A 10,283-nucleotide genomic window follows, 5' to 3' on the forward strand; every position below is an offset into this window, starting at 1 on the left:
TTTAGTCATATAAATCAAAAAGATCACCCGCTAATATCATTCTGAATCATTCTCTTTTAAAAACGTTTGCTTGTTTACAACTATTTTTCCTTTCTTCCACATTCTTTCCCGCGTTTATGATCTCCGTTTTGTCTTCTTTTACTTGTTCCATCCATAGTAGTTCAGTATAAAGTTTGTCATATTTTCCCTTCTTAACACCTTTACTGCGGCGGTTAAATACTTAATATACTAGTTCTTGCGTCACATGCCCCCGGAGATACGTTATGGTCTATTCTGTCTGTGCGTTACATGCCCCCTATGACATGTGTACATGTAAGTACTTCATGCCCTCTAGTACACAGAAGTATAACTTTTGCAAATATTACATACAGAAAACTATTATAGAAGCATTAATCTACTTTTCTCTCAAACAGGACATGCCGCCAACATCCGGTATAGCACAGACAGCTAAACAAATTTTCTCTTGGAGGTAACTTGATAAAAATAAAGGTGTTTGTCTTATTAATTATGTGCCTTATTAAAACAAGGCAAACAGTATCCAGGTTGACCAGGGCAATCGGAACAAAAAGTTATAATCCTACGAACTTTTTTATTCACTTCACGGTAACTTAAACCTGAAGATTTTAATACTTGACAGCCTCTACATGGCTTTCGTCGTTTCCTTCCAGGTCCTTCAGGTTTGGTAAAAGTGTGCACTCTTTTTTTTGGAAGTGGTTTTTCTTCAGGTGATTGTATTAAATTATAAGCTAACTGATGTCTAAATTCTGTAATGCTCATTTTTGTTTCAGAACACATATTGAATATAATTAAACTATTGACAATAGCTGTTTCGAGTATCATCTCAAATAATACTTTCCAAAAAAAATTATATTTTTTTATATCTTATTTTTTTCTTACTGGTACCATTTGAAACTTCGACGTAGCACTGTATGGTAAGATGACATCTGGTCAGAATAGTCTACGCCTTTCTTTGCAGTGTTGTAATCAATTATACATTTCGGTTTCACAGTATCCTCTTCTTGCCTATTCTGCTTTCCTGTTGGAACCAACTGTTTAGTAGGGGCTGGGACACTTGAAATCATTAACACAGGTCTCTTATCCATTCACTTAATAATTCTTAGTCCATCTTTCTTTTTTCCAATGACCTCTGTTCGCTTCATCTTCTTGGACTGGTTAAAAATAGGTGGTATTCCTTTTCTGTTTCCTCTTAGAGTCCCACGGTACATCATATTTTCTGCTAACAATCTTTTAACGAGAGGTATTCTTGAATAAAAGTTATCAGCAAATAAAATTTTCCCAGCTTTATCTGTGATACAATGAAGTAATTTTAGAACAACTGCTTCAGAGTGTGCTACATTAACTGGTTTTTGTTCACTTTTCCTGTGTAAATACTTACATTGAAAGTATAGCCTTCAGGATAACAGAGTTTGTATAGTTTCACTCCTTATTTATGAGTCTTGTTGGAGATGCACTGACGAAAATGGAGTCTCCCTCTGAAAGGTACCATAGATTCATCTATAACGACAATCTTGCCAGGCTCCATTCTTTTGAAATTCTTTGAAAATTTTGAATCATCTTCGTAACTAAATTTTCTATTTTGCATAATCTATTAGTGGTATCAGATGTCTCCTTATTTTCAAAATGAACAATTTTCAATAAAAGCAAAAAACGGCCTCGAGTTAAAACTTTTGCGATAAATTTATTATTTGTTAAACAGCATAAATATTAGCTTTATTAACAATAATATCCAATATTTCATTAGTTACGAAATGACTAAAAACATCTATTGGTTTCTGTATCGCATGTGGTTCAATACCAACTAATGTATTCTTTCTTACTACAAAATCGTCACCATCTATATCTTCTTCTAAATCACACCATTCATCACTATCCTCAGCACTCTGTTCATTATTATCTGATGGAACTTACCCATATGGTGTAGTAATAATTTCGTCATCACTATCAATAGAAGAATTTAAATCAGGGGATGAAGAAGATTTAGGAAAATAACTTTTATCTAGCAATGAATCGTCACTGTCGAAGGGATCGTCGATACTGTCGGCATCAGATGAAGATTGAGTTGCTGTCTACTCATTCTCCATATCTAGTTCATCAGACTATTCGTTATCCATTTCGTGTTCTATTTCTGTTCGTATAAACTGTTGTTCGTTTTCATTATTAAAATTTTCATGACTTTCAATCAACCCTGTATTATCATGTAATTCATTTAAAATAGTATTTGCTTCAGAACTCTCTCCAAAGTTCATATGATCACTGAGTGTTTGCTTATTTGCAACTTCTATCACCTTTTGTTTCACTATATCAACCATATATCTTGCCCTTTTCGACATTTTAACAAGTACTGCTCACACTTCAATGAACTATAATAATTGATGGATTCGACCGTTACCTAATGGAAATTCATTTTATGTAGCAATAAAACACTGATAACTTTGTTTTCAAAATTTCCACAACATTTATTATAAAATCTTAACACTACAGCTGTTTCGGCTGATTGCCTTTCTCAACCATCCGAAACAGCTGTAGTGTTAAGATTTTATAATAAATGTTGTGGAAGTTTTGAAAACAAAGTTTTCAGTGTTTCATTGTTACGAACTATAATAAACTGGAATTTTTGTTTATGTGCAGCACGTGTCTCCGGGGGCATATCTCATATTACCGACATCAGTAGCGACAATTAAAAATTTGTTATCGATACTTAAAACGACGTACAAATACCATTTTTATCGCTACCGCAAGATGCGACGGTTTGACCAATTTTACTACAGTACAATTGAAAAATGACGAACATGCCACTGGGGATACGTGACGCAGTCAAGGTGTTAATAAGTACAAATGGCATTCGATCTTCTGCTTTTACTACTCTAACTGTCTCGTCACGTTGGATACTGGACTGGACATGGGCCCATCACTCCTGTTTCCATGGGCCCATTTTCCACGTTTGTATTCACATGGTTTTTAGTGAATGATTTGACCATTCTATCTACCATCATCTTTCTGTCTACTGCTGTGGCCCACAAATGACAATTTTGCTATGGCCATTTAAGTCTAGTTATTGTTTGTATAGACATTTTACTTTAGTCCTGCTCGTTACCGAATCATTGCTTTTCTTGCTAGTTTTATTAATCTTTTCCACGGCTATTTCTGTTTTAGCTATTTTCCATATCTTTCATCGGCGTTAAGTCGATTTAATGGATTTACGCTGCCAAAATTATTTTACAGCATGTTTCTACGATAGCTCGTACAAATCAAAGGAAAATAGTGTTTTTTTTTTAAATTGGCATGTATTTTTCATGAAAAAAAATCAAAATTTAAAACGAACAAAAAATATACTGGTTTTTATTTATAACTCCAACGTCGGTATCTGATATATAGAATTCATAATTCGGGTTACCCGGTAACAGCATTTGAATTGTTTCAGGGCAAAATGACCCTTTTCTGTACCTATTTATTACTGCTTAAAATGGTTAATAGTGGGTCAGAAGTTAAAAGAAGTCTGGTGAATATATCTAGGTTGCATTCATCCCGCGGGAACTTCAGTGGATAGTTCTTGCGGTATATTCCGATAGCTGTCCTACGGGCAATGGCATTTTTAATTATGAACTAATATTTTATGCATGGTCGGTGTCATGGGATGCCATATATTGACATATAATTTCTCAGCTGCTTTAACATATTTATCAAATTTTTGGATGTCTATTTTATGACAGCTTGAAATTTCCGATATATTCTTCTTCTTCTTTTTATGTAGGCATGACTATTGGTTTTTCAATGTGCCTCCAGTAAGTTGTCTTTCCATCATTTTCGTGGTCTTCCTACTGATCGTCTTCTTATTGGGGAACCGTCTCTTGCCGACTTGACTACTCTATTTGTTGTCATTCGGCTTATATCATCGTTTTATTCTATTCTTCTCTTTCTTACCCAGTTCTTGATGTTCTCCACCTTGCATCTACGTCGTATATCTGTACTTCTAGCTCTGTCCCATAGGGTCTTACCATCAATTTTTCTAAGTGTTTTCATCTCTGCTGTTTCTAACATCCTTTTTAACCTCTCTGTGTTAGATCGTGTTTCTGCCGCGTATGTCATTATTGGTCTAATGACTGTTTTGTAAATTCTGCCTTTCATTTCTTTCCCGATATCTTTATTTCTCCATATTGTTTCATTCTGGCAACCTGCGGCTGTGTTTGCTCTATTCACTTGATCTTCCCCTTCAGTTTCGAGCTTTCCGTAGCTAGATAATGTGATGCCTAGATATTTAAATTCCATTACTTATTCTATTATCTGACCTTCCAGCTTCAATTTACATCTTAGTAAATTTGCTGTTATTACCATGCATTTTGTCTTTTTGAGGAAATTAACATGGTAACTTTTCTGGCGGTTATATTAAATTGGTGCAGCATACGTTGTAAATCGTCTTGACTTGTAGAGTAGTATTGCGTCGTCTGCATCGCAGATTATCCCCCGTTTTTTTCTCCCATTTGGTATGTTTTTTTAGTTCTTACTTTTTTTATTATTTCATCCATAATTAGGTTGAACAATAGAGGACTCAGGTAATATCCCTGTCTTATCCCATTGCCAGCTTCAATAGGGTCGGTTAGTTCTTCTTCTGCGTTTACTTTTATTGTGTTGTTTTGGTAGGTATTTGATATTTTTGATTTTTCCTAGAGGTATCTATCTTGCGTACAATAAGTGGACAACGTCCTTTAATTTGACCCGGTAAAATGCCTTCTTAATATCCACAAAACATAGATATGCCGGTTTGTTGTATTCTAATGATTTCTCTTGCACTTGCCTCGTTATGAATATATATTCTTCAATCTATGTATTAATTCAAAATCAACTTTTGATGTATCGGAAGCCAATTGAGGATTTTCAAAGTATCTTCGGTGAGTGTTACCATCATTAAATGGTTTTTGGCATGTCGACTAACAATCCAGTTTCTTTTCAAAATTTTTCTAAATGTGTTTTTTGTGAGCACTTCTAACTTCTTTTTTTCAGCAGTTTTCTTTTCTCCAAACTTTTTTATTGATAATTTATATGTCAAATGTAACACGCTTTCAAGCATTTGGATCCTGGCATGTAATAACGACAGAAAACCAAATTTAATAGCCGTAGAACTCGTACCTAATTATGTAGTCAGATTGTTAAAGTCTTCAGATGTCGCTCCGTATGTATAACACCAATTGTAGATTTTTTATTGGTTGCAGCATTACAGACCTTGCCATCAATTATGGTCATCCTGAAGACCAATTGTAGATTTTGTATTGGTTGCAGCATTACAGACCTTGCCATCAATCATAGTCATCCTGAAGACGTGTTGCTGTGCAAAACAACTTCAGTAAGTTCTTGGCAGATTCTTCAACGTAACTGATCTCTCTGTTCGTGACACCAGTGGGTTTTTTCACAAACCTAAATCGTATAGGTCTGCAATATCTAGGCGAAGACGGTGTTGGGTCTTCCCAATCCCAGCCCATTTGAGATCCGTAACAACCCCATTTACAAATGATTTTCAAAGAATTCCTTTCATTATCATTTAGAGAACAAAGGATTTCTTCTAACGCCACTGATAAGGGTTGAATAGTGTTGTCTATCAAACTTTGTAAACTGCTTTTTGCGCTAGTACTGGTAACCTTCATGCAATCCATTGACGGGTACCATGGTTTTTCGTCATATCATGGATAAAATGATTTATTTGTATTTCTAATAATTTCATATTATCGCTTGGTTAAATCGGCTTCAACAAACATTGCTGGGGCTTAAAACAGTGTAAGAACAGTGATGTCTTCTTTATCTAATTTCCTGTACGCATCTCTGTATTTTCCTATATGAGTTGGAGAGTTTGTGATCTCTTTTAGTATTTTTGAAGCATTCCTTTTTCCTCGAGCCTGTAATGTTGTCTGTGCTGTATGAACGATAACTTCACTGTAAAGCAAAGAACGCATTCCTTCTGTTTTTCTTCTCGTCGCTCATTAAGCTGGTTTTCAGACAGTTCATTCTTATTATAATATAAAGGCTGACTAATACGACCCGTGTACTTGGCAAGTACACAAGTATTTATTTACTTTGGAAGTATACGAACTTTGCGATTGTGATGGCAAGCAGGGCGCTCACACAACGTGTACAATTGACAAATACACGAACGTGTATAGACATGGCAAGTATTTGCAAGTTTTCTTAAAAAAACCTTGCCAACTGAATAAGTGGTGTGACAGTCAATATGGATAGAGGTCGTCCGGAAAATCTCGTTGTTGCTTCCGCAGCTTTTGTTGTGATGAGCTCTGCTTATTTAATTAAATATATAAAAGGAGAAGAATATGGTAGATGATATCATTAAAAGTCGAAACAGGTAAGTACCTGTATTTAAAATGAACTAAAACAGAATTTTAAAAACAGAAACTGAAAAAAAGTATATAAATCTGTTTTGTAGATAAAGCGTCACCCATATGTTGCAGGATCTCAAACGAGATTAGCGAATCTGTTTTTTTTTCAGTTCATTTATAGTGCACTGGACAGATATGTTATCTTGTATTCTTTTCCAGGATCATTAACTGCATTACGATTTTTATGTTCTTTATGTTTGGTCATCCAAATGACCTGCTCATTTTTATAAAAATCAGGAAACTGCAACACAATCATTTTTCCAGTCCATTTCAATAAAAAAATACACACACGAATAAAACGTATGTACGCTCCTGAGGTCTTTGAAGACTAAATGAGTAGTCACAGTAACTGCCAATTATGCATTTCGTTTGAGCGACTCTGCAAGTATAGACAAGTATGTACTTCGCAAGGGTACGAATAATCGTGATCCCTTTTACCGACAACATATGGAAACCAACGAGTGACAAATAATTGTACGAGTAACCCAGTCACACAACATGGCAAGTATACACAAGTGACAATTATTCGCCAAGTACACGAGTCGTTTGAGTCCGGCTTAAACCAGTAAGGGCGGGCTTTGAGATTATTATTAGTATTCGCAATACTACGCATCAGTGCGAATTTTTCTAAGCGATAATTGTTAATGTAATTTGTAATTAAGTGAGTTTTGAGTTAGTTAAACGATGTCATCTTTCACTTAATCCCTGAACCCACAAAAAACGTAATAGTATTAAAATAGAGCAAATTATGTACTGCTTTTGAGCATATATGCTCGAAATGTACGGCAGATAAGGTATGGATTTTAGATGAAAGATTATATTTTCTTACTCAGGTCAATAATTAAAGATGAATTTTCTCGAGTACAGCTCCAACCACATATATTTATTGTTTGATTATTATTTCTTATATATATATATATATATATATATATATATATATATATATATATAATATATATATATATATATATATATATATATATATATATATATATATATATATATATATATATATGATTGAGATCTCAGTGCCGTTTGACGATTCTTGTATATATACAGAACACGATACTGGTACGTCAGGAGTGGGCAGATTTAGACCCCGAACTCGAACGGAACCGTATCCATATTGAAAATGACTCCAAAATGGGTGCCGAAACGTCGAGCTTTAAATTCTCAACGCGGTTCTTCCCGAGAACTTAGTGATTTTCATTTAACTGACTGCGGAAATATATCAAACGAGCAAGGCATGCTCGTCCTCCAGACCTCTTGATTCCATCGGTCTTCTAATTCCTTCATTCCATGAGCGTCAAGGTCTACCTCTTTTTCTTCTTCCAGAGGGCTTCCATCTGTGAAGTTTTTGGGGCCAAAGTTCGTCAGGCGTTCTCAATAGGTGTCCAAACCATTTTAAACCTCTTCTTTCTATTCTGTCAATGACCATTTCTGTAGCATTTGTGTTATTTCTTATAGATTCGTTGGTCTTCCTTTCCAGCCTTGATGTTCTAGCACTTCTCAAATAATCCATTTCAACTGCCAACAATCTTCTCTTCAGGTCTGCATTAATTATCCATACTTCAGAGCCATAACAAAAAACTGATTCAACCATGGTTTGCCCTATTCTTTTTTTGTTCTTTTTGGAAACGTTGTGATCTCACCACAAGGAGTTCAGGCATCCTACAATTTTACGTCCCTGATTTATTCGGTGTTTAATTTCGGTTTCTTCCTAGCCGTTCTTAGCAATGAGTGCACCTAAATATTAAAATTTTTCCACTTGTTTGATTTTCACGTCCTCGTCTATCAACACTTCCAACCTTGCATCTGAATCGATAACTAAATATTCTGTTCTTTCATACTGACTTGTAGCCCCCATTTTACATATTCTCTGTATAGACGCTTTATCATAAATTCTAGATCATAAGAATCTTGAGCTAGGACGACTTGGTCATCCGCAAAGTTCAGGGAGAACAGTACGTCATTTCCTATGGGGATTCCCATTCCCTGACAGTGGTTTTTCCAATTTTGGAGGGCTGCTTCAATATATAAATTAAACAGTAAGTATTTTTTAGGTAAGTAGTGTTATCCCTGTATGCTTCTGTGATTATTCCTAAAAGGTATGGACTAATGCCGAGTTGTTGTAAAGCTTGCCACAATCTAAGTCTTGGAACTGTATCATACGCCTTTTCTAGGTCGATAAAGACTAGATGTACTTCGGTACCAACCGCAACCAAAAAAAAATTCTTTTTTTTTTCTATTAATTGTTGGAGTTGGAGTCTTCGCTAATTAGATGTCCTACATCATTTTGTATTTTTCCATTTATTATCTTTCCAAACAATCTCTCGAAAGTAGGTAGGACACTTAATCCTCTGTAGCAGTTAGGATCTTTTCGATTACCCTTTTTAAAGATGGACACTTGGTGAGCGGTTTTCCATTCAGATGGTACTTTAATTTGTTGGCAGCATTGATTAATTAGAAAAGTTATTCGTTCTATTAGAAGTGGACCTCCTGCTTTAAGTAACTCTACAGCTATATTGCCAGGTCCTGGAGATCGCCCGTTTGTCATTTTCATTAACGCAGTAAGGACCTCGTTGTTAGTAGTATTAATGTTACTATTTGTTTGTTTCTTCATACAGTATTTCCTCTCATATATTCCAATCTGGACTTTTGGAGTAAATTTTTATAGTGATTTTCCCAATTTTTGTATAGGAATTAAGTTGCTTAAGGAGTTATGGGTGTTTTTCTTTAGATTATTGATAGTTCTCCATGCTTCCGTATTCTCAGAACCACCAATTAAATTTTCAACTTGTGACACATTTTTGTTCCCAGAAATTGTTTTTTGCTTCTTTTATTTGATTGCGTACTTCTCCGTTTTTCCTTTGATATGTTACTCTATTTCTAGATGTTTTATTTGTTATACACACTTTACACTACATGATTTATCATGTGATTTGTCATATGATTTGGTCATAAAGTGAAATTTACATGTTTACACTGTGTGATTTGTCATATGATTTTGTCATAAGCACTGTCATGCGGCTCGTCATAGCTTGTCACAGGAGAATAGGACGGTGCCTATTCCGCATGATAAAATCATATGATTTTCGGTAATAATACGGGTAACATTAACATATTTGAATATCGCGCCTTATTCTTATGTCAATTCAGCGACATTCTCTTACCAAGAGACAACATTCTTTATTTATTTATTTATTTTTTGTTTGTTGCATTGATATTAAACCTATTATCTAATGTGTGCTATTGTATCGTATTTTTCTTTTATTATTTATTTAGTTTATTTTATTCTTAGTTTAGTGTTTTATAGTCTTCTTAGTCATACTTTTAGTTTAGTTTTTTTATTAATTATTTTTAATTTGGTATAATATCAACAATAAATTTGATATACCCTGTCCACGATTTCTTCGTAAGAGTCACCTGCAAGCCCAAAGGTGTCTGATCTTTTTCTTCTTACTGCTGTAATCTGTACGCAGTTGTTGCCGGCGTGTTATTATTAAAAGTCGGGAAGCCAATGCAATCAACGATTTATTTTCCATTATAATGGTTTCAAAATCTAATAGTTGATACCTATACTGTGTCTAATATCTCTATGACCATAAACAAAAAGAAAAATCAAGAAAACCTCACTCATTGTCACTCATATCATAAGTCATAACTTATCATGCAGTGTAAACACGATTTTTTAAAACATCATAGAAACGAGGAATCATAACAAATCTCATATGATATTGTCATATGATAAAATCATGTAGTGTAAAGTCTACTTTAGCCATTTATTATATATTTTGTTTTTTTCTTGTATCATTTCTTTTACGTTTTCTGTCATCCATGGTGGTTCGTGGTGTTTTTTTTTTCGTTGTTCTCTGTTCGTAA

Source organism: Diabrotica undecimpunctata, chromosome 7 (assembly GCF_040954645.1).
Source record: "Diabrotica undecimpunctata isolate CICGRU chromosome 7, icDiaUnde3, whole genome shotgun sequence".
Lineage (NCBI taxonomy): Eukaryota > Metazoa > Arthropoda > Insecta > Coleoptera > Chrysomelidae > Diabrotica > Diabrotica undecimpunctata.